Below are 22,773 nucleotides of genomic sequence, written 5' to 3' on the forward strand. Positions count from 1 at the left end.
CTGTCAGCAGCTTTTGTCAGTGGCATCTCATCCATCTGTATTTTTAATTTTTAATTTTTCAAGTAATTACTGATTCGTAAGAAGTTGCAAAGAAACATACAGGTAGGTCCTGTGTATACAGGTCCCTTTATACAGGATCCCCTGCTGTTAACATCTTGCACAACTGAAATATCATATTAAAACAGAAATTGACTATGTAGTACACAGACTCACCCATCCGTTTTTGCTCCCATATTCTGGATACTACATTTTAAGAGAAGTGTCAATGAGCCATGGTGTATCTGTAGAGAGTGATTGGTCCTGAAGCCAGGTCACATCCAGAAGTTCTCATTCTTGTCTGTAGATATTATGTGTTATTTATTCCCCTGTCTTAGTATATAAAACAGTATGAGGCACATTCTTAGTCTTCAAGAAATGTCTTTTGGCTTGAATATTTGATTTAGAGCCTAAAATAATGTATATAAGCATAATGGTTGCTTTCTCTATGTTGCTGGCCTCAAGGGTGAAGGAGGGATAGGGTTATCTATCTGTTGCTCCAGAGGGCGGAGCTAGGAGTAGTGAGTAGGGGAAGGACATAAAGGGAAATTTCCAAGCCAGATGTATGGAAGCTACAGGGGAGTGGGGAAGTAGTTGCCTCCCCTATACTTGAAGTGTTTGGTTAGTAGCAGACCATTAGGAAAGCCGTGGAAATGATCTCTGCCCTTTTTTTTGTAATATATGAGGGCAGAAAGCTTTAATGGAAGTCTCTTCCAGTTTCTTTTTTCTAAGGTTCTAAGAACACACAGTCATGGACAGAAATAGGACAATTGGAAAGGGTGACCAGTAGGGAGTACGGAGTATTAATGGAATTAGACACAATAGTAAAACCTTTTCATGAAAGAATACCAATAGCCTGACAAGACTGTATGTGCATTTAAAAAATTTCATTTATTTTTTATTTTATGAAAAAATAAAACAAAAAAAGAACAATAATAGTTATTACTACACAGTAGTTAATACACACTGAGTATTGTTATCTTCAAAGTAGTTATTGTGTATTTGTTTCTTAAAAGGAAAGTCATAGACAGCCAGATATAACAACTGTGTTCTTAGCCTCTCTGTGTAACCTGTGGAATCTGCCCAGGAGAACATCTGAAGTTAACCTGGAAATCAGATACTCTTCCTATTTTCTTTCAGGCAGTATTTGGCAACATCAGTCCTAGAGAAAATAATTATGGGAGCTGGATCCTGACTATAGGTGACAATTTTTTTCATGTTAATCAATTATTGAAATCAAGGAGAAGATTATTGCGGTTTCTGTTCCAGGAAGTGAAGCAAGCACTGAATTAATCAGATTAATTCCAGGGGAAAAAGGAAAAAAAATTGGACAAATTTCTTAGACTATCTGAGGTTATTATATGTTCATGTATGATTATAAGGCATGAATTCAAATGACTATGTTTCTATTTCATTCTAGTTGACAAGGAAAACACAAACTGTTCATGTCATATTTTTTTTTTATTTTTATTTTTTGGTACCGGGGATCGAACTTGGGGCCTTGCGCTTGCCAAGGCAGGCGCCAGAACAACTGAGCTAAATCCCCGGTCCTCATGTCATATGTTTTTAAAAGCTCACAAAAAGAAAATGATCTTTTTTTAAATTGGAAAAAATAGTTAAAACTGACTTATTTCTTCCTATATGCCAGGAATTCATTTTATTAATTTCCATAGTTATTCTGATGGGTAGGTATTATCATTTTATGGCCAGGGAGACAGACTTAGAGCAGCAGAGTAACTTGTTCTGAGGCCCATATTAAATGAAAATTGAAACTGGAGTTCAGAGCCAGGTCACCTGGGCTCCAAAGTCCCGGCTCTTTATGCTCCTCAATATGGGCACATACCCGAGCAGAACCTAAGCCTACTGGTTCATGAGTGGATTTCAGAACGGTATTTTATATTTCTGAAAACCACAGGTATCAGTTCCCTGTCCTTAGGAAAGCCTGCCCAGATGGTAAGTATTTTCACCATTGCTGATGATGACATATCTGTGGTAGCCAGCCCCCGGCATCCATTGGTAACTCAACAACTAATGAGCCCCAATCTTGGCTCCTACTTGCTCCCCTCCCTTTACCTCTCTGATGTGTGATCCCAATGTAAACACTTGCCTGTTGCAGGTGGCTTGTCTGCTGCCCAATGTCTAGTAGACCTAGCCTAATATCCTTCAATTCTTGGGATTGTGTATTTATCAAGTGGCCCAGGAAGAAGCCAGGAGACCTCATGGTACAGAAGACAGAGCAGTATGCCAAAATATACTCTGTATATGTTATGTGACTTTCCAGCCATGTGGCTTTAGAGTCTTTCAGTTGTCTGAATCTTAGATGTTATAACAGCAAAATAGCAGTAATAACCTTATCTATGTCCTTTCTGGGTTAGCATGAGACTCAGATGATTTTAATGTTTAGGAAACGTTTTAAGCCATGAGGCATTATACAAACATAAGAGAACAGTCCTGTACCCTGAAAAAGTCCTGTACCCTTTCAGAAAGGCTGACAGCCAGCACAGACACCAGGGTAGGGAAGCGTCAGTTGTTTCTGGCCAGCTGGGTTTCGTTTCACTAGATGCGGACTTAGTCTCTGTGGCCCACTCTTTTGCCTGAAGAGCATGGTTGTGTTTCTTGGCTTGGATTATTGAGATACTTGTTCCCAATCTTTCCTTTCTAAACAGCAAAAGGCTATTAGACCTTAGCTCCAGCCATTGGCTGATGCCTTCTACAGATCTTGACTAGATGGACTGTGCTCTGCTCAGCTTAATTTATTTGCTGGTTATGTAAATACTAGGGTTGTTAATCTTCACTAGAAGATGTTAGCCAAGAAAAACTGCATTTAAAAAAGCCCATATATAAACATGGGAAAAAAGTGAAAACTTATAAGCCTGTAATGTGTACATGTTCAATAAAACACTGTGCCTTCAACTCTTTTTGAACATGGTCCATGTAGCCTAAGTAGACAAAAAAGCAAAATTTCGTCTTAGAAAAGAATATTCTAAACATTAGAAGCTATCAACTTTGCTGTCATTTAACTGGTTTGGATTTGCAAGGCAGTTTTCATATTTTTTCCCCACATAGATTTTATCCTTTAAATTTATATTGCATTTATATTTTCTTATTCTGAACTTTTTAATGAAGTATATCATACATGTAAAAAAGTTCAAAAGTCCTAAATGTCTAGTCCCATGGGTTTTTATAGGGTAAACATACCTGGCAGAGCATTGCCAGCATTCTGGTGTCCCCTTTGTTCACTAGTTCCTCTTCTGCAGAACCATCTCTGGGACTTCCAACATCATAGATGAATTTACTTGTTTTGAAATTTCACAGAAATGGAATCCTAAAGTATATACCCTTTTATGTGTATCTTCTTTCATTCAACATTAGATATGTGACATTAATCCATGTTGTGTGTCACAGGTGTGTATCACTTTCACTGCTGTATAATATTCTGTCCAAGTATGACACAGTTTTATTCATTTTACTTTACAAGGTATTTGAGTTGTTTTCAGCTTGAGGCTATTATGAATAAAGTTCCTGTGAATACTCATATATGTCAATTGATGAATATATGTACCCAGTTTTGTGAATTATACAATTAAGAGGAATCACTGATCCAGAGGGCAGGAATATGTTTAGCTTTAGTAAATACTGCCCAGTAGTTCCCCAAGTTATTTAAATGACTTACACCTCTGTGAGCAGGTAAGATACTTCATGTTATTGTATTTGACACTAATTGGTATGATTTGTCTTTTTCATTTTAGTTCTTCTGTTGGATATGATAGTGTCATATTATGATCCTGCCTCCTTCCTTTCTGCCTTTCTCTTCCCTTCCCTTCTCTTCCTTCCTCCCTCCTTTATTTTTCTCCTTCCTTCCTTTTCTTCTAGTTCTTTTGCTTCTCCTCCTCTTCCTCTTCCTCCTCCTTCCCTTTCCCGTTCCCCTCTCCCTCACTTCTTCCTCCTCTTTTTCATTCTGCTTCCACTTCCTTGATAATTGATAAGATCAAGGGTTTTTTTGTTCTTTTGTTTCTTTTTTTGGTACCGGGGATCAAACTCAGGACCTTGGGCTTTCGCGACAGGCGGTGGAACCACGGAGCTAAATCCCCCCAGCCAAGCAAGTTTTTTTTTAATGTATTCTGGATATGAGTATTTTGTAGACTTTATGCATTTTAAATATCTTCTCCCAGTCTATGGTCTGTCTGCCCTTTACATTATTTATAGTATATTTAGATGAACATAGATTGATTGTAATTTAATTTATCATTTTTTTCTTTTATAGGTAGAGCTGTCTGTATTCTATTTTAAGAAAGTTTTGTCCTATGTTATTTTAATGAAAAACTTTATTGTTTTACTTTTCACATTGTATTAGTAATCCATTTCAAGGTGACTTTTGTATATGGTGAGGGAGATTCTTTTTCTTCCTCTTTGCCATCAGTTGACTTAAGGAAATTTGTTGAAAAGGCCATCCTTTCACCACAGCATTATAGTGCCATTTTTGTCCTAAATCAGGGGACTATGTATGTGTGGGTCTGCTTCTTGCATTAAAATTTGGAGGTGCTGTCAGGGAATTTATTTTGAGTTTGACTTGATGAGGTAAGTAGCTAGTACCTTGGCAGAGGCAGGGATGACCAAGAAAGGCCAGGGCAGGATCAGAGAACCAGAAAGTTTCCAAATATAAAATTGATTGAACCATGGACTTCTCCAAGTAAAATGACTTTAATATAGTCATAGTATGAACACATAGTTAACTAGACAATTGATAAACTGTCCTCTCTTTTAGAAGATTTATATACCATAAGAAATAGAATTTAAAGGAATGCAATACTTACTTTCAGACTAAATAGAATTTCTCAGGAGATTCATCTGAAAATGATTTCCACTTTGCCTGATGCTGGTTATCCTCACAGTAATGGAAAGTGTTCTTTGCAATAGCCTTGGCTCATGCCCATTTCTTTTTTGGTACCGGGGATCGAACTTGGGACCTTGAGCTTGCGAGGCAGGCACTGGAACCATTGAGCTAAATCCCCTGCCCCTCATGCCCATTTTTTGAGGTTCATCACATCTGCCTGATATGAGTACGCAGGAATTATACACCAAGAGCATTTAATTTCTTGCTTATTTTAATTACTCTGTGGAAGGCCTGTTGTTTGTGTATAGCAGCTTCTTGGAATCTGAAGTCTTCCAGACTTTTTAAGATTCTAAAGCAGCTGGGTCTGAGAACTGCTAGGGTGGGGTTCCTCAGGTGAGTGAGCATCCCTTTTCCACAGGCTCCATCCAATCTACCTTTCTTTTTTTTTTTTGGTAGTGGGGATCAAACTCTGATCCTTGCACTTGTGAGGCAAGTGGTGGAACCACTGAGCTAAATCCCTGGCCCATCGTCCAATCTAAACTATGTATTTAAACTAAATACAGCCATTTTCCATGTGCAGGGTGATAGATGGAACAGAATTCTTCCTACTAGGGGATGGACCTGATGCAGGCACCATTAGGTTTAGAGAATTACCTTTCACCTCTGCTTCCCTCTCCTGTTCTGATCTGAAAGTCTGAGATGCTACAAATGGAAAACATTATTCAGCAAACAAACCTCTTTGGAGCCATAGCTTATTTGTAAGTTTACATTTGCTCAAAAAGTACAACTGTCCACCTTCTGAATAGCAATATCCAATATAGATCTGTTTCAAATCCTTAAGTGTCTCGTTTCACTTCTGACAGTGTTAAGTGACAGTCTTTAGTAAAATTTGAGCCCTGACAAAAACCTTACCAATACTTGACTGCCTGACCTTAACTGTTGCTAATCCCTGTTCCTTGCCATGTTAGCTGAGTATTTTGGGATAAATGTCACCTCTCTGCCCATGTATCCTACCCTAAGTAAGCCATATCCTGCTAGCCAGAATGACTCCAACTTGGGTGGCAGGTTTTGGGTAGTATCATGCCCAATCTGTGTACCTGCTGAAGCCCTGCTTGCCCTTCCTGTGCCCTTAAGTATCCTGAGATCTTTTCCACTGCCCCAGGGGTCTGCCATCAAGCCCAGGATGGAGTGGGCCCCTATCAGGAGAAAATCAATCTTTTTCATGTAATTCTATCCATATGTTGGATCCTCTGTGCCTAATTACAAATAAACAAAAACAGGAACATGAAGTTAGGACTATGGTATAAGGTCCCAATGACTGTCATGTTTTATTTCAATCAGGAAAGAGACCTAGTCATTACAAGGTTTTGCTACCCAGGACATTGTGTAACTTTGATCTTCTCTATTCATTTGGGCAAGAAAATAAAACATCTAAAATAACAAGTGTATGCTGAATGGCTAGAGTTTATTTTAGGCTCTTTCACTTTGGTTCTTTTAAAGCAGAGATTTTAAATACTCTTGTTTGCTTTAATTTTTAATTTAATTTTAAAAATCTGTGCACATTAAAAAAAGCATTGTATAATAGAATCACTAACTTGTGGAACTGAGAGATATTAGATATCATTAATCTGGTCTTCTTATGACTAAATAATATTGTGAGATTTCTCTCCCTGGAGATATTTTTAAACATCTTGTACAATCACAGGAAGTCAGAACTGGAAGAGAATGAAGGACTGTGCTGGGCCAGCAGTCTCTTCCTATATTCAAAGAACCTGAGTCCCCGAAGAAGCAATTGAGTGGATCACACAGGCAGTGGTGTGATAAGGCTGTGGGTCTGCAGACCCCAGTTAATGTAGACAAAGCTGCCTCTCAATTCCAGTCTGGCTTCATAATTGTTACCCAGAGACAGCCAGGAGTTTCTCTCGGCGTCTGTGAATGTGCTTGTCATGAAACATTGATCAGTGCTAGGATTTAACATGGAAGCAGCCAAAATGTCCTTTGGGCTAGAGCCACGAATCCCAATGGGAGTGGGCTGGGATAAGCAGTTATGTTAATAAAACCTTTCCACATCAGAAGTGTGAGTCAGATTCAATATATAAATACCATTAAGAAGTTGCACACAGAGGGAGTTTAATTTTAGTCCAAATAGATCATCTGTTTGCACCCCGTACTGAAATAGAGGAGGTGGAGTTGTTATGTCTTTCAAATTACATTGATCACTCCAAACAGGAGAACAACCAAAAGGGGGTCAGTTTCCCCATGGACTGCTGTCCTGGATACTGCCTGTTTCTATGAGCCTTCAGTTTCCTGAGCAATGGAGAAAAGTGAAGAATGTGCTTCTCTGCTCTTCTTTCCTTACTGCATTCAGGAAATCCCACCATTGCCTTTCCCTGCAGGAGCTGTGGATCTGGGGCCTGTGACACTTCCTGTAACAATACACAAAGTGCTTTTAAGAAGGGAGACATAGAAGTCATCCATTCTCCAACTCCTTGTAGTTCCCTTTCTGTTCACCTTTCTCCTGGGGTGGCCCACGGGAAGAGATGTGCTCTGTGGACTTCAAATATTGGTCTGCCTATCCCTCTCTGAGCTCATACCTGCCCCTTTTCACTGCCTCCACCGCTCTCCTCCTTAAGGTCCCAGACAGGGTTGTTTGTGGCTGAGTGAGGATAGTGGAGAAGATGGGGGAATGTCACAACCTCCTCTGGGCTTATGTCTGGTGACCAGAAGGAGCCAGATGGGGGCCTTATGACAAAGACAGTCTACCCCTTCAGGAAGCACCCAGCCTAATCACTTATCTGGTGGTCTCTGCCAGCACTGGTCCTAGCACCAGCAGCAGGGAAGCTCTGAACTCAGCTCTCAATTGAGATGGTGATTCTGTCCTGTCTGGACAGGCCCCCAGAGGAATTCATGGGTTGATTTGCAAAGCACTCCTGAGCTCCTCTTTCCCTGTTGTGGGATTTTTGTGTAAAGAGGATCTCCATTCCTGGAATTCACTGAAAGCTCTCCTGAAATGCCCTCTGCAATTTGTCTCATTAATGGGAAGGGAGGGCTTGGAGGCTTAGCCAGGGTGGCCCCCACTCCAGCTGTGTTGGGATGGCTGTATTGATTGCAGAGTTTAATAGAAGGTTATGGCAATGGATGGGGACTCACTTGGCTTTTACAGGGTCACTGATAGTAGAAAAATTAAGCTTTTGCCCTCAAGCCTGTCTTCTTAACTGAGCTCCTAGCCAAGGCTTACTTGTTAAATTTCCTCTCCCCCAGTCTATCATGCACACCCAACCATGTCTGGCTTCCCTGAACACCACTTAGTCTAACTCCCCAGTTGCTTGGAAACCCTGAATAGGCCCTCTTTCCCTGGACTGAAGGCCCTACATGATTAGGTGTGTATCCAAAATAAATGCCTGTACAACCTCACTACTGATCAAGCCCAGCCTCTGCAATGAAGCCCACTGGATAGACAGATGGAGTTTCCTCACAGTCTTAAAAATGCCACATTTCTCCTCAGGTGCCCCCTGTATGTTCTGAACTCACCACCTGCTCAAATCTAGACTATCTTTGAGTATCCAGCTCATGCCACACTTTGCTGAGCATTGGCCAACATGATTCTTTTTTGAGCTTCCTACCTCTTTTAAAGTCATTTAGTCACATTTTACCTTCTGTGCTCCATTAGAGTGCAGTAGCCCATTTCTGTGAAGCCCCTGAGGTCAGAAACCCCTGTAACCTCCAGTCCAGTGCTGAAAATTAGTTGAGTCCATAGTACTTCTTGAGTGAATGGGAAGAAATGAATATTTTAAATAATAAACTCTCTCTGGAAAATTTGACGTTATTTCTTTTTGACCTGTGTTCATGTACCCATTTTAAAGTGAGACCTGGAGATATTCAATGAGGAGGAGGTAGGGATGGAAGCAGGTGCCCCAGAAAAATTTCTGGAACAGCAGTGGTGAAGAGCAAGATTGAGATGGAGCAGGTGCTAGAGGTAAAAGCAAGCAAGCAAACAAAAAATGAAAACAAGAAATTGAATTTAAAACATTTTGTATACCTTAAAATGCTTTATACTATTGTACATTGTAGTTCTTCCTAGGACTAAACAGGAATATAGATATGGTCCTAATACTTGGAGATTTAAGGGAGGCTCAGACAACTGTGTGAAAAGTAATGCAGGTTTCAGTGTGGGATGGTATAGAAGTTCTGGAGATGGATGGTGGTGATGTTTGCACAACAGTGTGAGTGTATTTGTTTTGTTTTGTTTTGTTTTTTTGGTACTGGAGATCGAACTCGGGTCATTGCGCTTGCGCAGCAGGTGGCGAAACCACTGAGCTAAATCCCTGGCCCCCAGTGTGAGTGTATTTAGTGATACTAAACTGTACACTTAAAAATGGTTAAATAGGTAAATTTTATTGTCTGCATATTTTACCACAATTTAGAAAAAACCCCGCAAGACCTCCTCCCTCTACCGCTGTAAAAAAGGAATGAAAATAATTGACAAAACTGATATTCGTGTGAATTTGACATTGTTACAGAGCAATTATTAACACTTCGTGGTAAATGCACATATTTGCAACCGTTGTGAGTTAGCCCCATTTACCAAGACTCAACACTATGTATTTTTGTTTCTGCTTTTGGATGATTCTAGAAATCCCCTTGGAAGGGGTAAAATAGATCATAATAATTGACATAGAAACGAACTGTAAACTACGCTTAACAACATATGATCTGAGATTACTTTGACAGCTCTACTTCTGTTCTCAAAGTTATTCTCCCTCCTTGACACTACTCTTTCTTCCTTCTCTCTTAACTTTGGTTTCAGATTTCCTCTCTATCCCAGTAGGTCAGGGTGGGAATAGATTTGCAACTATAGCACAGAACATGTGAGTCTGGTGGGGCTTCATGCCTGTCACCACAAATGTCTTGCGCTATCACAGACCATGATTCTCTGACCAAGGCTGCTTCTTGAAGTGAGAGCCATACACACACCTCCCAGATCAGATCGTTTCTGCTCTAGGCCTGAGGGCATCCACATTCAAGGCTCATATAATCACCTTCCTATTTTCTCCTTTCTCTAGCTCCAAGCTGCTTTTGAAGGTCAGAACCATAGGTATAAATAAGCCAGGCCAGGAAAGAGAAATCCTGCATGATCTCACTCATCTGAGGACTCTAAAAAAGTAGATCTTGCACACCTCAAATTAAGTGTTTAAAGTTTGGTGTTCATTTGAACATATATGGTGCCTCTTCCAAATCACCCCTGAAATGATGCAAAACATGTTTAATGCAGAGTGGCCATGGTGCCAGATGATTTGAGTCACACGCAGAGCCAGGGACAGCTTTCAAATATCGTGGCTACTTGTGCTTCTGTCTGGCAGCCAGTTTCCCAAGGGGGTAGGAAATATCGAGTATCTTCTTTGTGGGCTGCTTCTTGTTGAATTTTGCTCCATATGTTGAAGGACAAGTTCCAGTCCTTCTAACTAAGCCTTAAAAGTCTGGGTGGAGTAGACACTGTCTGGAGCCTGTGGAAATTATCAGACAAGGAGCTTATGGCCTTATGTGTTCAGGAGAGGCAGGAGTAAAAGCCAGTGTGAAGGTGTGGGAGTCAGAATGAATTTGGAACTCAGCTCCTTGTGGCCTTTCAACTTAGGATTCACAAAGAAAAAGAATGTTGTCTCCTCACTCAAAGGTAAGAATTTTAAATTTATCTGAACTCTGAATACTATAGTCTATTTTAGTTCCAGTGCCATATTTCCATAATGTATTAAAATAATATTTGAGTTCTATTGAATCTTGCTCAGGGGCAAAGTCAAACACCCAGTCTTAATATTAAGGTGAGGCCCTCAGAGCACGAAAAACAATTAGTGCCCTCTGGAGGGGCTATGGTCAGATTTATACGCAGTGGAGAAGATGGTCTAGAACATAGCACTAACTATAGTCTTTCTTTTAGCAAAACAGAACCTCCTTCATACAGATGGAAACCCTTCCTTGCCACAGGTTATTCCGAGGGTAAAGAAGAAGCATAACTTCTAAATACCATCTAATGACATAGGGATGTCTAAGAGGGACAGAGATGACTGGGTGCATTTTCCTGCATGGATATGCTTACTGAGAGGCCTATGGTGCAGAGAACACCAGTACTTCCATGCACTGCTCTGGGCACCCAGTTCCTATTACCACTGGTTCTGAAGCTGCAGCATCCTTATCAGGATCAGACAGGAAACAAATGCAAATCACCTAAAATCCCCTTAGCTGTATTCAAAACATTTACTCCATAGATAACATGATGTTTAGAGATGAGAAGAATTTTTTTAAAAAGTGCTCTCAATTCTCCTGGCATCCTAGTAGGAGTGCCTAAAAGTGTACATTGGCCAGAAAGTCTCATATGAGCATTAGCCCCAAGCCTAGAAGACACTCTCGGCAAACTTTTTGAAAGTGAGGATATTGAATGGGCAATGGAACTACCCACAAAAGACAACCCAGGTCTGAGAGCTCTTATCTCTCTTTCAAACAATGGTAGAGTTCTAAGTGTATCCTGAGAAGGACTTGGAACAATTTCAAAGACTTCTGGCTGAAGGCGGCCTATTGAAGATTGTCCTGATGAGCTTGGTTCTTTTAAGATCACCTTTGAGTTGGGTGGCCTCTGACTGTGGATCTCATATTTCTCACCTACAGGATTGTTCTGGGTTTTCTTCCAATTTCTGTGTTTCTTCTCCTAAGTTCCCCTTTATGTAATCTTGTTTGTGGGCCATCTGACTGATTTTTTGATGCTTGAGGATTTGTTTCTACCTCTGCATGACCAAGACTTGCTATTTCTGTTTACTCAGTTGTAATATCTGCCCCTGCTGTGGACTGTCACAGGTTTCACAGCTGACAGTGCAGCTTAAATCCAACCTCTTCTATGGTCATGCTGAGCAGCAGGAAACACTGTGTTTTCACACACATTTATATGAACAGAGTCAGTTTTTATAGCTATTGCTGCATCCAGTTTGGATGGTGACCTTGGCTGAAACATCCCTTACCACTGTTTTAGATAAATTCGGCTGGCATTTAAAATCCATGCATCTCCTCTAACTCACCCAGGAGAAAGTAAGGGGAAAGACTTTATTAAACAATGGAGAATAGCCACATTGTTGGCCATTGCTACTGCATGAATCTTGGACACAGGACACAAAGGGAGCAGAATAAATGCAGATGGCACTGCTGCCACATTTGCCTGGCACACCTTAAAATAAGCAGCACATTTCAAGCCTTTACTGTTGGAATGGTATTTCCAAATATAGATCCAAAAAGTTCTTAGGTGTTTGATTTTAGGATAAGCTGGGGATTCTCTCCTGCCCATGCCTTCTGCAGTGTGGGAGTGGATATTGTCTTCTGGATCTCTTGCTTCCATATCTTTCATTTTCTGAAGATTGGAGAAAGATGTAGATCTATATCTTGAGCTGTATGCCTTAAACAAGGATTACTGACCTATAGAAAACTTATGTTTAGCAAGCTTTCAGTTTCTAGAAACCCATGGAAATATCAATGCATCAGAAGAAGCAGTAACTAGCAAGCTCATTAATTGAAGGAATACCCTGAAAAATAAAGTTCCATGTGCCAAAAACCATATTTGATTACTTTGGACTTTTTAAAACCATTTTTCCTCTTTCATATTTTTTATTAGTCCATATTTGCAGTACATAATGATTACATTTATCATGGGGAGTTGCTACATGTACATAACACATCTTAATTCTTTTTTATCCCCGTCTCTTCTCCTCCCTCCATCTCTTGGTTCTCTTTTGCAAAAGTTCTATAATTAAGTGACCTTTTACTATATATTTCATATTGTGAAAAATGCCAAGTTCAGAAATTAGGATGGTGATTTTTACTTGAGTCATGATCGAGAAGCAGCTTAGTGTTATGGAAGGAGTTTGGGTTCCCACTCTGCTTTGGTACTGACCTTGTCCTTTTCACAATACCTCTCTGCACTTCTCTTATATCTGTAAAATGGAGGGTGCTCTTTGGGGTACCTTTTTCTCTGAAATCCATCAACCCTATATTCCTTTGCATCACTGATAGTTTCTTTCTTTTTTTTTTTGGAGTTTTAAAAACTTTCATGAACTGAAGAGTCAGACTTTAGGAGAAATGGAAACTTACAACTCCATTTGTAACTGTTATTAGCCCTTGGCTAATAACATGAGAAAAACAGATTTTTTTGTTTTGAACATCCAAATTTGGGGCTTCCCAAATAGGTGGCTGGACAGGTGAAGATGAGGGTGAGGTATGGGACAAGAGTATGACCTCTGTATCCCAGCAGGGCCTAATGAGCCTGGGCCCTCGGCTTCCTTAGGTTGGGTCCTGCCCTGTGCTCTTGACACTGTGGCCCCTTGTGAAATCATTAAGGGGGAGACTGGTAGCAGTTGGTGATGGTGATAGCTCACATTTCTTCTTCCCTATGTGGCTCTTGCCCTGGGACACCTAGAAGTAAAGAACATTTGGGAAGGTTGTCAGATACTTAGGGAATAAGTATGGGAAGGCATAGGACTGGAGAGGACACAGAATCGGTCAGGTAAAACCTGAGGAGACAGGGGATTTAGCTCAGTGGTTTTATCGCCTGCTGCGTAAGCGCAAGCGCAAGGACCCAAGTTTGATCCCCGGTACCAAAAAAACCCAAACAAACAAACAAAAAAAAACCTGAGGAGAAAGTTGCTTAGCAAGCTTATTTTCCCTTCTGTAAAGGGAAGGGGGTTGAACTAGGTGCTCTTTAGGGGCTCTTCTGTTTCCACCCTACTTGGTCTCTAAGTTGGTAAGCATTTTGTTACTGAAGTGATCAATATCCAAGATATAGTAAAAACATAATCCTATTAGTGCTTTTATCACAAATTTTTGAGCACATATACAGGTATACTTTTTGTAAAATTCCATGACTCTGGCCCACAGATATCATGAAGCAAATTGAGGTAGTGAATTACTATTGCAGTAAAGTGTGATTGGGACATTATTGATCTGCAGTCTCCCATACAGTAGCCACTAGTTACATGTGGCTATTAATATTAAAATTAGCAAGAATACAAGAAAATTAAAAATTCAGCTGCCCAGTTATGTTAATGACATTTCAAGTGATCAAAGTGCTCATACCTGCTGTGATACAGTTCCCAACTGGACAGAGAAAACGTGCACTTCTGTTGTCACAGAATGTTTTCTTGGGCATTGCTGGTCTGTAAGGCACCCCTGTCCTCAGGTAAGAGATGTGTAATTGTAGAATTTCTATGGCCCATCCTTGAAGGCTGAGTGAATTTGCGGCTTTATATCAGGAAGATCACATTTCTGTTCTCTGATGAAAGTCTTTTGATCTCCAAGGTGCTGAGGCTGGTGGAAGAGGCAGCACCACTGCAGGGAGTTCTTATCTGCCTGAGGACATTGTCATTTACCTCAAGCATTGCAGTGAGAACAAGTAGTGATGAGATGATGCTGTACAGCCCTTAGAAAGGTTGAAAAGTTATATGAGTATAATGCATGATGATTGTTAAGTGAATGCATCAGACACAAGTAACTGGGTCCTGGCTCCTCCTCTACTTCCATCCCTCTAAGCCAATCAAACTGAAGTTGGATTTGAAGCAGTGGACTTTGGTTGCCATTGGCAGTTGCTTCTCTCCTTTGTCCATGGTCTGAGAACCTAGATGAGAATATAGGACAGTTGAGGGAAGATCAAGAAGCACTGGCTTCTGCCAAGATGAATTATGCTTATCTTGGTTTTAAGGGAGCTCCTGAGCAGTGGTGAGAGTCCTGGGGAGGACCTGGATTAGAGGACCAGCCAAGTTTGAAAAAGAAGGGAAGCCCCCTGGGGAGAAGCTTAGTGGCCTTCCCACCTTTCCCAGATGAAGAGTGACTTCATAGAAAAGGTGACTCTGTCTACCTTCCCTACATGTTGTCTGGCCAGGGTTTCCTCTGCTTCCTCTCATGTCTTTCATCCTGGTTTTAACTTCTATTATGACAACATAGTACATATTACTATTGTAGAAAATTCATAACATTTGTAGAACGTGGTAACTATAGCTACATGTCTCTGGTTTTAATCAGGTCTCAGTTGCCTGATGAATGATTTGGAAGACATCCTCACCTGTCTTCATTGTCAACCTTACTTCCAAGCACATGAAACGGTGCTGAGAGCTGTAGGAACAGGTGACAAGAGCACAAATTCCATCCTTGAATAAACACATTCTCAAACACAGGCTGGTATATTTAGAATACATTCTAAGAAAGTACAACACTAATTGTCAACTCTTAAGCGGAAGGTTACAGACTCTGAACCACATGGACCTTGGTCTAAATATTATTTTTTGACTGTTATCTTGAACTCTCTGAACCTCTGTTTACCTATATATGAACTGGTGATAATAATGCCTTACAGGGATGTTCTAGGAATGAAGTGATGAATGTGTTTGTGAAGGACCAAGCAGAAGGCTTCCCACATTGAGTTACTTAAATCATTTCCTTTCCCTTTGTCAGGAATCAGTGCTATGACTTGGATGGATGTAGTGGCGCACCTCTGGAGAGTCCAGGCTTAGAGGCTGGGAACCACTGCATTTTACTAAGCATATGGGCTCTCTGGGCTGTTGGAATGCCAGGGAAAGGGGTAGGGTGGATTTGGCTTACTGGGTTGGGAGGTTCTCCATAGAAGATCAGGACTCAGAGGTGGGAAGCAGCCTCTCTCTTCAATCAGTGGTTGGCATGTTTTCTGTTTTAGCTTCTTTCCAGCTGTGGGCTCTCGTTGCATAGGGGTTGATGCTTGTGGGTAATCTACAGCTGCCAGTAAAATGGAATCCCAGAGACTGACAGAGGGGGAGTGTGTATACTTTTAGGAGAAGAGAAAGAGGATCCTCATGTCTTCCTGGTGCCTCATGTCCAGTGAAATGTTTTAATCGATGGTATTGATCTCTGATGGAGATTTAGTTGTTACTTCAATTTCCTATTTCACTATGGAATGTGAGTGCATGTGTTTGTGAAAGAGAGTCACAGAAGGAGTGGTGATCAGTAGTGGACAGTAGTAGAGCAGGTAGTGGAAGAGATGGGGGACAGTTCTCTTGGACACTCTTGGTGGCCTGGATATGGGAACAGTGCTTTGCTGGAGTGGGAGTAAGGAAATATGATTAGAGAGTTTTTTTCCACTAGAGGAACTGGAAAAGGAGGTAAAGAACAGTTTTGATGTAGGACTAGTAGTGCGAGTCTAAGAGAGAAATTGCCCATTGTTGGATATGGAGGTGAGGGGGAGAGAGGAAAGCTGGCTTGCTTAAAACTCACCAAAAGTGTTTCACAGTTCCTTTCTCAGAAAATACCTTGGCAAAGCCTTAGTTAGCAGCCGATTGGTGTATAGGTGTACAGTTGTTCTTCGGTCTCTGTGGGGTATTTGTTCCAGGACACCCTGTGGGTACCAGAAATCTATGATGCTCAAGTCCCTTGTATAAAATGGCATAGTATTTGCATATTGTCTCTGCCTATCTTCCTGTATACTTAAAATCATCTCTAGATTACTTATACTACCTAATACAAAATAAATGCTATGTAATTAGTTGTTGTACTGTTGCTTAGGGAATGGTGACAAGGAAAAAAAGTCTATTCTTGTTCAGTACAGATAGTTTTTTCCCCTGAATATCTTTAGTCTGTGGTTGGTTGAATCCATAGGATGCAGAGGGCTAACAACACTTGTGATGTGCAATAAAAAAAACAAACCAAAAATGGTCACAGGGATCTACTCCCTGTGTTCCCTTACCAACTTCAGCAAGCTTCAAGATATACCTTTATCCCATGACATCTGTAGCTCCTTCCTGGCATCTCACAAACTTTTCTCTAATGGGAGCTTTCTTCACTTGAGTGTCATAGTGGTTGTTGAGCTATGGAGAAAGAACTCTATACTTAGTCATCACCCAGTATGTACCAGGAGCACTACTGGACACTCATGCCATTTTATTTTTTATAACAACTACATGCTGAGCACATGTAAAATCCCTATTTTACAGATTAAGAGACTGAGGCTCAGATGTGAAGTGTCTGGCCCAGGGCCACATGGCTGGTGGATACACAGCAGAGCTGGGATTAGAATCCCAGACCTGACTTTAGTACCACATCATTTAGAGCCCCTATTTCAGTTTAAGGATTTTGGATTTCTTTTCAAAGGAACAGGGAGCTCTTGACTATGACCAACAGCTTGATATATGAGAGAAGACATTTTCCTCTTGAGAACACACTGAGGAGTTGTAGATCAATAAAAGCAGCTCTAAACTGCTCCCATTTTTATGGGCCTTTGTGAAATACTTGGGTGTGATTCTTTTTTATGCAGTCAAAACTTTGCTGTGTGGCTCCAGTCTTAGGTTTTCCTGGGGCCTGTAGAATCACTGGGCATGAGCAATACCAGCTACCTTGCCTGAGGTACACTTTACAGTCTTCCTCAGTTCCCACATTTTTTTTTGGCACCACTGTTCTCTGAAGTAACAGATTCAGGTATTAGAGTAATCTGTAAGGTGATTTGGAAAATTGGACCCCAAATCACTTTTTTCCATGTTGCCGGTTTATTCACACATCTGTCCACCAGCCACATGCTGTGTGGTGGACTCAACTGCACACCTCACATTTTGTCCTGTGTTGTCACTGTTTGAGGTCTTGGGTTACTGATACCTGCAATAGTGAGTTCATTGAGGATAGAGTCTTTATCTTACAAATCTGTAAATAACTGATGTTGCCAACACAGTACTAAACTTGTGGAATACATTTGCAGAAATATATACAGAAAGAAAGTGATTATCTGTAGAAACCTTCTAAAAGAATTGCTTCCCAGAGGAGGCTTAGAGCCAAAACAGACTTCTCAGCTTGAGAGGTGGGTGGACATTGCTGAGAGTAGGTGAAGGAGGCCAAGGAAAGATGGATCAGTTATCTCTTGCTGTGTAACAAAATATCCAAAGCTTAGTAGCTTAAAAAAACTGTCTATTTGTTTATAATTACATGACTCAGACATTTGGGTTAGGATCAGTGGAGCAGCTCTTCTACTTTTCTCCCCTAGGGTCATTCATAGAGGTATCATCATTTGACCCTTCAACTAGGGCTGTGCAGGTGACCCTGGTTCCATGCCCCATGCTGGGGAGCCACCTGTAGCTAGCTCACCCAGCTGGCCTTGCTCTGGGAACTAGAGCCACTTTGTTCCTTCCTGACCTGGGGGCAAAGGAGGATGAGTAATAAAGAGACACAGAATCAGCTTAATGTGCAGGCAGCCTGGGGGCCTTGGTGCCTCTAGCAGGCAAGAGGAGCCTTGAGCTTTTGTCTCACCTTGCGTTTTATTTACCCAAACATGGGCACAAACAATCAAAGTAACAAGATTCATCTGGTTTCCAATATCCACTAGTATGTTCTCTGCCAAAGAACTTAACCTCAGTTGTCTTAACTTACCCCTAATATGCAGTCACCCCTGAGTGCAGCCTTTGTCCTTTGTGCTCACAGAGGAGGCCAATTAGGCCTAAATTCTCCTCTGGTCCTTGACAGGGCTGGATGTTCTAAGTGGCTTCACTGACATGTCTAGCAGTTGGCCTTGGAAATCAGTGGGCACTTCTCTCATTTTATATTTCCTTGTGGATTGTCCACTTGAGGACTGGACTGTGTTTCTTTACATGATGGCAACACTTTCAAGAGGATGAGAGAAAAAGCAGTAAGACCTCTTGCAGTTGAGGCCTGTCTCTACTGCTATATTCTTTTTTTTTTTTTTCTTTTTGTACCAGGGATTGAACTTGGGACCTTGTGCTTGCGAGGCAGGCAGTGGAACCACTGAGCTAAATCCCTGGCTCTACTGCCATATTCTGTTGGTCAAAGCAAGTCACAGGCCAGCCCAGACTCAGAGGGCAGGAAATAGACCTCCTGTCTTGATGGAAGGAGATGAAGCCGTATTGTCAAGGAATGTGCACACAAGGATGAGGAGAGCAGAGGGACAGGGATGAACATGATTTGATGTGGTCCTCTTCCTAAAATAGCTCCCACAGAAGGACTTCTGTTTTTCTCATCCTTCTGTAATTTTCAAATACATGTTCCCTGAAAAATTTCTGTCTACAGAGATTAAATGAGAATTTGGATTCTCAGGCAGATAGCTTAATAACTGCAAACTGTTGCCCTTGGCATCCCTAAATAAAATGATCTTCCTGTGGGGTCTGAGAAAGGCTTTGGTCAGTGTCCTTAGCATCCTTTTCCCAAACCTAGCAGTACCCTCATGAGCTTTTGGATACTGGATAAGATAGGCAGCTTGTTGGGGTGGAAAAGCATGGGATTAGGAGTTGAACGGACCGGTCTTCAGCCAGTTCAGCTTTAGCTCTACTGGCCACATGGCTTTGGGTAGGTTACTTGACTTATCTGAATCTTACTTTCCTCATCCATAAAATAGTATATCCATTTTGTATGATTGACTGGGCAGTTATTCATTCAGCAGTTGGTGATGATAATAATTAGAATAACTCCAAGGGGTGGCATGAGCTCAAGGCAGAGCTCTTGAATCAAGCACATCATATCCCCACCCCATTCTCCTTCACCTTATCTTGATATGCTGGCTAAATAGGTCACAAGTTTCCACAGGACTTCCTGTCTTATTCTGTCATGATTGTTGCAAGCACAGAAGGTTAGGATGGGCCTCCTTGCTTATCAAGTACCCCTGCAGGGAGCAAGAGGAGAGGAATTCTGCTCCAAGTGACAAAAAATTCTGTTAGAAGGCTGGATGCAACAGAAGTGATGGACAGCAAATATAGCCACTGCTTGTGACAGGGCTAAGGGATTTGAATGCAGAAGAGCCAGGCACTGGGCCTTCTATATCTGAGGTGTTGGACAAAATTAATTTTCAGAATTGGCAAGGTAGAAACAAAATCTTTTATGTAGATGAAATGATCATCTACAGAGAAAATACGAAGAAATCTCTAGGAGCCCCTAGAACTTGTATCTGAATTTAGCAGGATTAGAAAACACAAGATATATATAAAAATTCAGGTCTATGTATACTTGATATAAATGAAGAATTGGATATTGAAATTTAAAAGTTATGTAGGAGTACAAAGGACATAGAAAAGTAAAAAGAAAAAGAAAAAAATACAGTGTAAAGCTACAGCAAGGAAGGCAGAGACATATAGATCAATGTAAGGAAAGACATATAGATCAATGGAATAAAACAGAGAAACTACAAATAGAACCACACATATATGGTCCACTGAGTTTTGAAAGATTATTTAACACTAACATTTTATAGACTATAAACTCAATTCAAGAGCAGAGGAAAAGATAGTGTTTTCAGCAAATGGCACTAGAACACCTGGTATCCGTATATAAAAAATTAACCTCAACCCTTTATTTCCATACATAAAAATAACTTGAAAGGATCTATGAACCTAAACATGAAACCCTAAATGTATAGAACTTTAAGAAGAAATTATAAGGGAAAATGTTTATGAATTTAGGGTAGGCAAGAACTTCCTAGGATACAAAAAACATGACGTATAAAAGAAAAAAGTTGATAAATGAGATTCCATCAAAATTTAGAACTTTAAATGACATCATTAAAATGAAAAGTCCTTAAACAGACCCTATTTACAATGCATATAAGCTATAATCAGAATATATAAAGAACTCTTACAGCTCATTAATAGACAACCCAATTAAAAAGTAGACACAAGAAGATGATAAATAGCCAGTGCAGCACAAGGAAGATGTGCAACACTAGAATCAGAAAAATACTAATCATGAACAATAACAAGATTGAGTTATATACTCATTAGGGAGATAAAGTTAAAAGTTTTAAAAGCCCTGTCATGACTTTTTCTTTTTGTTGGATTCTCCCCCTTTGGGTTTAATTTGTCACACCTAATGGATTCATTCTGCTGGGCTTCCTGGGATTGTGATCCTCATTGTCTTTACCTAGGATATTGTCTAAAATTTTTTGGAGTGCCAGTTTGATGTTCATGAAGTTCCTGAGGTGCTCTTTATCATGAAAGTATCTTATTTCTCCATCCATTTTGAAAGATAGTTTTGCAGGGTACATCAATCTGGGTTGGAGGCTGTTTTCCTTTAGGGCTTGAAATACATCACTCCAAGCTCTTCTTGCCTTGAGGGTTTGCATTGAGAAGTCTGCTGTGATTCTGATGGGCTTTCCTTTGTATGTGATTTGTTTCTTTTCTCTCACTGCTTGTAGAATTTTATTCTTCTGTTTTGTTTCTGGAATCCTAACTATTATATGCCTATGTGTAGATTTTTTTTGATTAAGGCTAGCTGGAGTCCTACATGCCTCACTTATCTGTATGTCAAGTTGTTTTCCCCTGCTTGGGAAGTTTTCTGCCATCACTTCTGTGAACAGATTTTTTATGTCATCTGCATGCTCTCCTCTTTCTTCATTGACTCCAATCAGTCTTATGTTATTCTTCTTTGCATCATCTAGCAGCTGCTGGATTGATTTCTCATGGTCCTTTACAATTTTAAAGCAATTTTTCTTTTCCTGGTCACTAATTGCAATCTTATCTTCTATATCTGAAATTCTGTCCTCACATTGGTTCATTCTGCTGTGTAGACTTTCAATGGAGTTTTAAATTATGGATTCCATTTGTTTCCTATGTTGGGATTCCATCATGTTCCTCAGCTCCTCTATTTTTTTATCTGTGTCCTCTCTAGATTTATTAATCATGTCTTGCACTATGAGCACAATCTCTGTTGTTATCTGAGAAATTATTTCTGATTTCATTTTTTTCCAGATCCTCTTTTGTTGCCAGTTCAGGGAGTCCAAGTGGTTGAGTATCAGAGTGTTTCATCTCGTTTCCCTTTGGGGTTGCTGTAGGTGATCGGAACTCTGTTTTTGAAGCTTGTTTACATGTCTTCTCATTTTCATGGGGAGGTGGGAGTGTTGCTGGCATCCTCAGGGCTGACCTCCTTTGCTCTGGGAGTGGTTGAACAGCTGCCCAGAAGCCCTTTCCTCTGAGCTGGGAGTCGTAGAATGGCAGCCCAGAAGCCCCTAACTCTGGGCTGGGAGTGGTGGAATGGCAGCCAGGGAGCCTCTTCCTGGGTGCTGGGATTGGCTCACCTCCTCTGCCCTGGGAGCAGTAGAATGGCAGCTGGGGAGCCTCCTCCTGGGCACTGGGATTGGTTCACCACCTCTGCTCTGGGAGCGGTGGAATTGAAGCCAGGGAGCCTCCTCCTGGGTACTGGGATTGGCTCACCTCCTCTGCCCTGGGAGCAGTGGAATCAAACCCTTTATTTTATCTGAGCCCAGTTTTCCTCATCTGTAGACTGAGGATAAGAGTTTTGTCTTGGAAATTTGTTGAGAAGGTGGAAAATACTTTTGCCAAGAGCTTAGAGTTTTTGAAACGTAGTAGGTGCACAGTAAAATGGTAGCTTGTAATTATTCTCAGCCCTCTTTATGAATCTGCTCCCTGTGCTGGGGCTCTGCTACCTGTAAGAAATGATGACATAAGACCATGCCATGCCTCAGATGATGTGGATGAGCCATAGGTGTGTTTTTGAAAAGTTGTGTGTCATGTGAATTTTGTAATAAATTGAATCCTATTTTCTTATTGATTTGCCCGATTATTTTTTTTTCTTAGTACATGGTATAGTATATAATGTTTACATTCCTTGTGGAGAGTTGATAGATCTACATAGTACATCTTGATTCCATTTTTTATCCCTTTTCCCTCCCCTTCCTCCATCTCTTGATCCTTGTCCCCTTTGAGAAAGGTCTAACTCCCTATTTCCTGTTATCTAACTTTAATGTTGAAAGAGTTAATTGGAAAGCAAATGTAACAGAAAGCTACCAGCATCAGCTTCCATAGTCATTCTAGTCAGAAAATGGGCTTTGAGAGATTAATTAAATAACTTACCTAAGATCACACAACTAGTTAGGGATATAGTTGGGGAACCAGACTGGTCTAGACTGG

The 22,773-nt window shown here is 40.7% G+C and overlaps 1 protein-coding gene and 1 long non-coding RNA gene across 39 annotated transcripts in view; one reads left to right on the forward strand and one right to left on the reverse strand.

The window, feature by feature from the left end:
- The window catches only part of Kalrn (kalirin RhoGEF kinase), a 698,268-nt gene that overhangs the window by 127,848 nt on the left and 547,647 nt on the right, over nucleotides 1-22,773 (forward strand). The gene's annotated exons all lie outside the window — the stretch shown is intronic.
- Nucleotides 8,376-22,773, reverse strand: part of LOC106009787 (uncharacterized) — a 29,205-nt gene continuing 14,807 nt past the window's right edge. For 2 of the 13 annotated variants that reach the window (XR_015450663.1, XR_015450664.1), the window contains 3 exons: nucleotides 16,634-16,728; nucleotides 13,976-16,259; nucleotides 8,376-13,315 (listed from right to left, as the gene is read on the reverse strand). This is a non-coding gene — a long non-coding RNA (uncharacterized LOC106009787). Of the gene's footprint in view, nucleotides 13,316-13,975; nucleotides 16,260-16,633; nucleotides 22,290-22,773 lie in introns of all 13 variants that reach the window. The other 11 variants (XR_015450678.1, XR_015450672.1, XR_015450671.1 and 8 more) reach the window with 11 other exon arrangements.

This window comes from Heterocephalus glaber, unplaced genomic scaffold (genome assembly GCF_053883595.1).
Source record: "Heterocephalus glaber isolate CG9 unplaced genomic scaffold, H.glaber_assembly_v1.0 deba00000122, whole genome shotgun sequence".
Lineage (NCBI taxonomy): Eukaryota > Metazoa > Chordata > Mammalia > Rodentia > Bathyergidae > Heterocephalus > Heterocephalus glaber.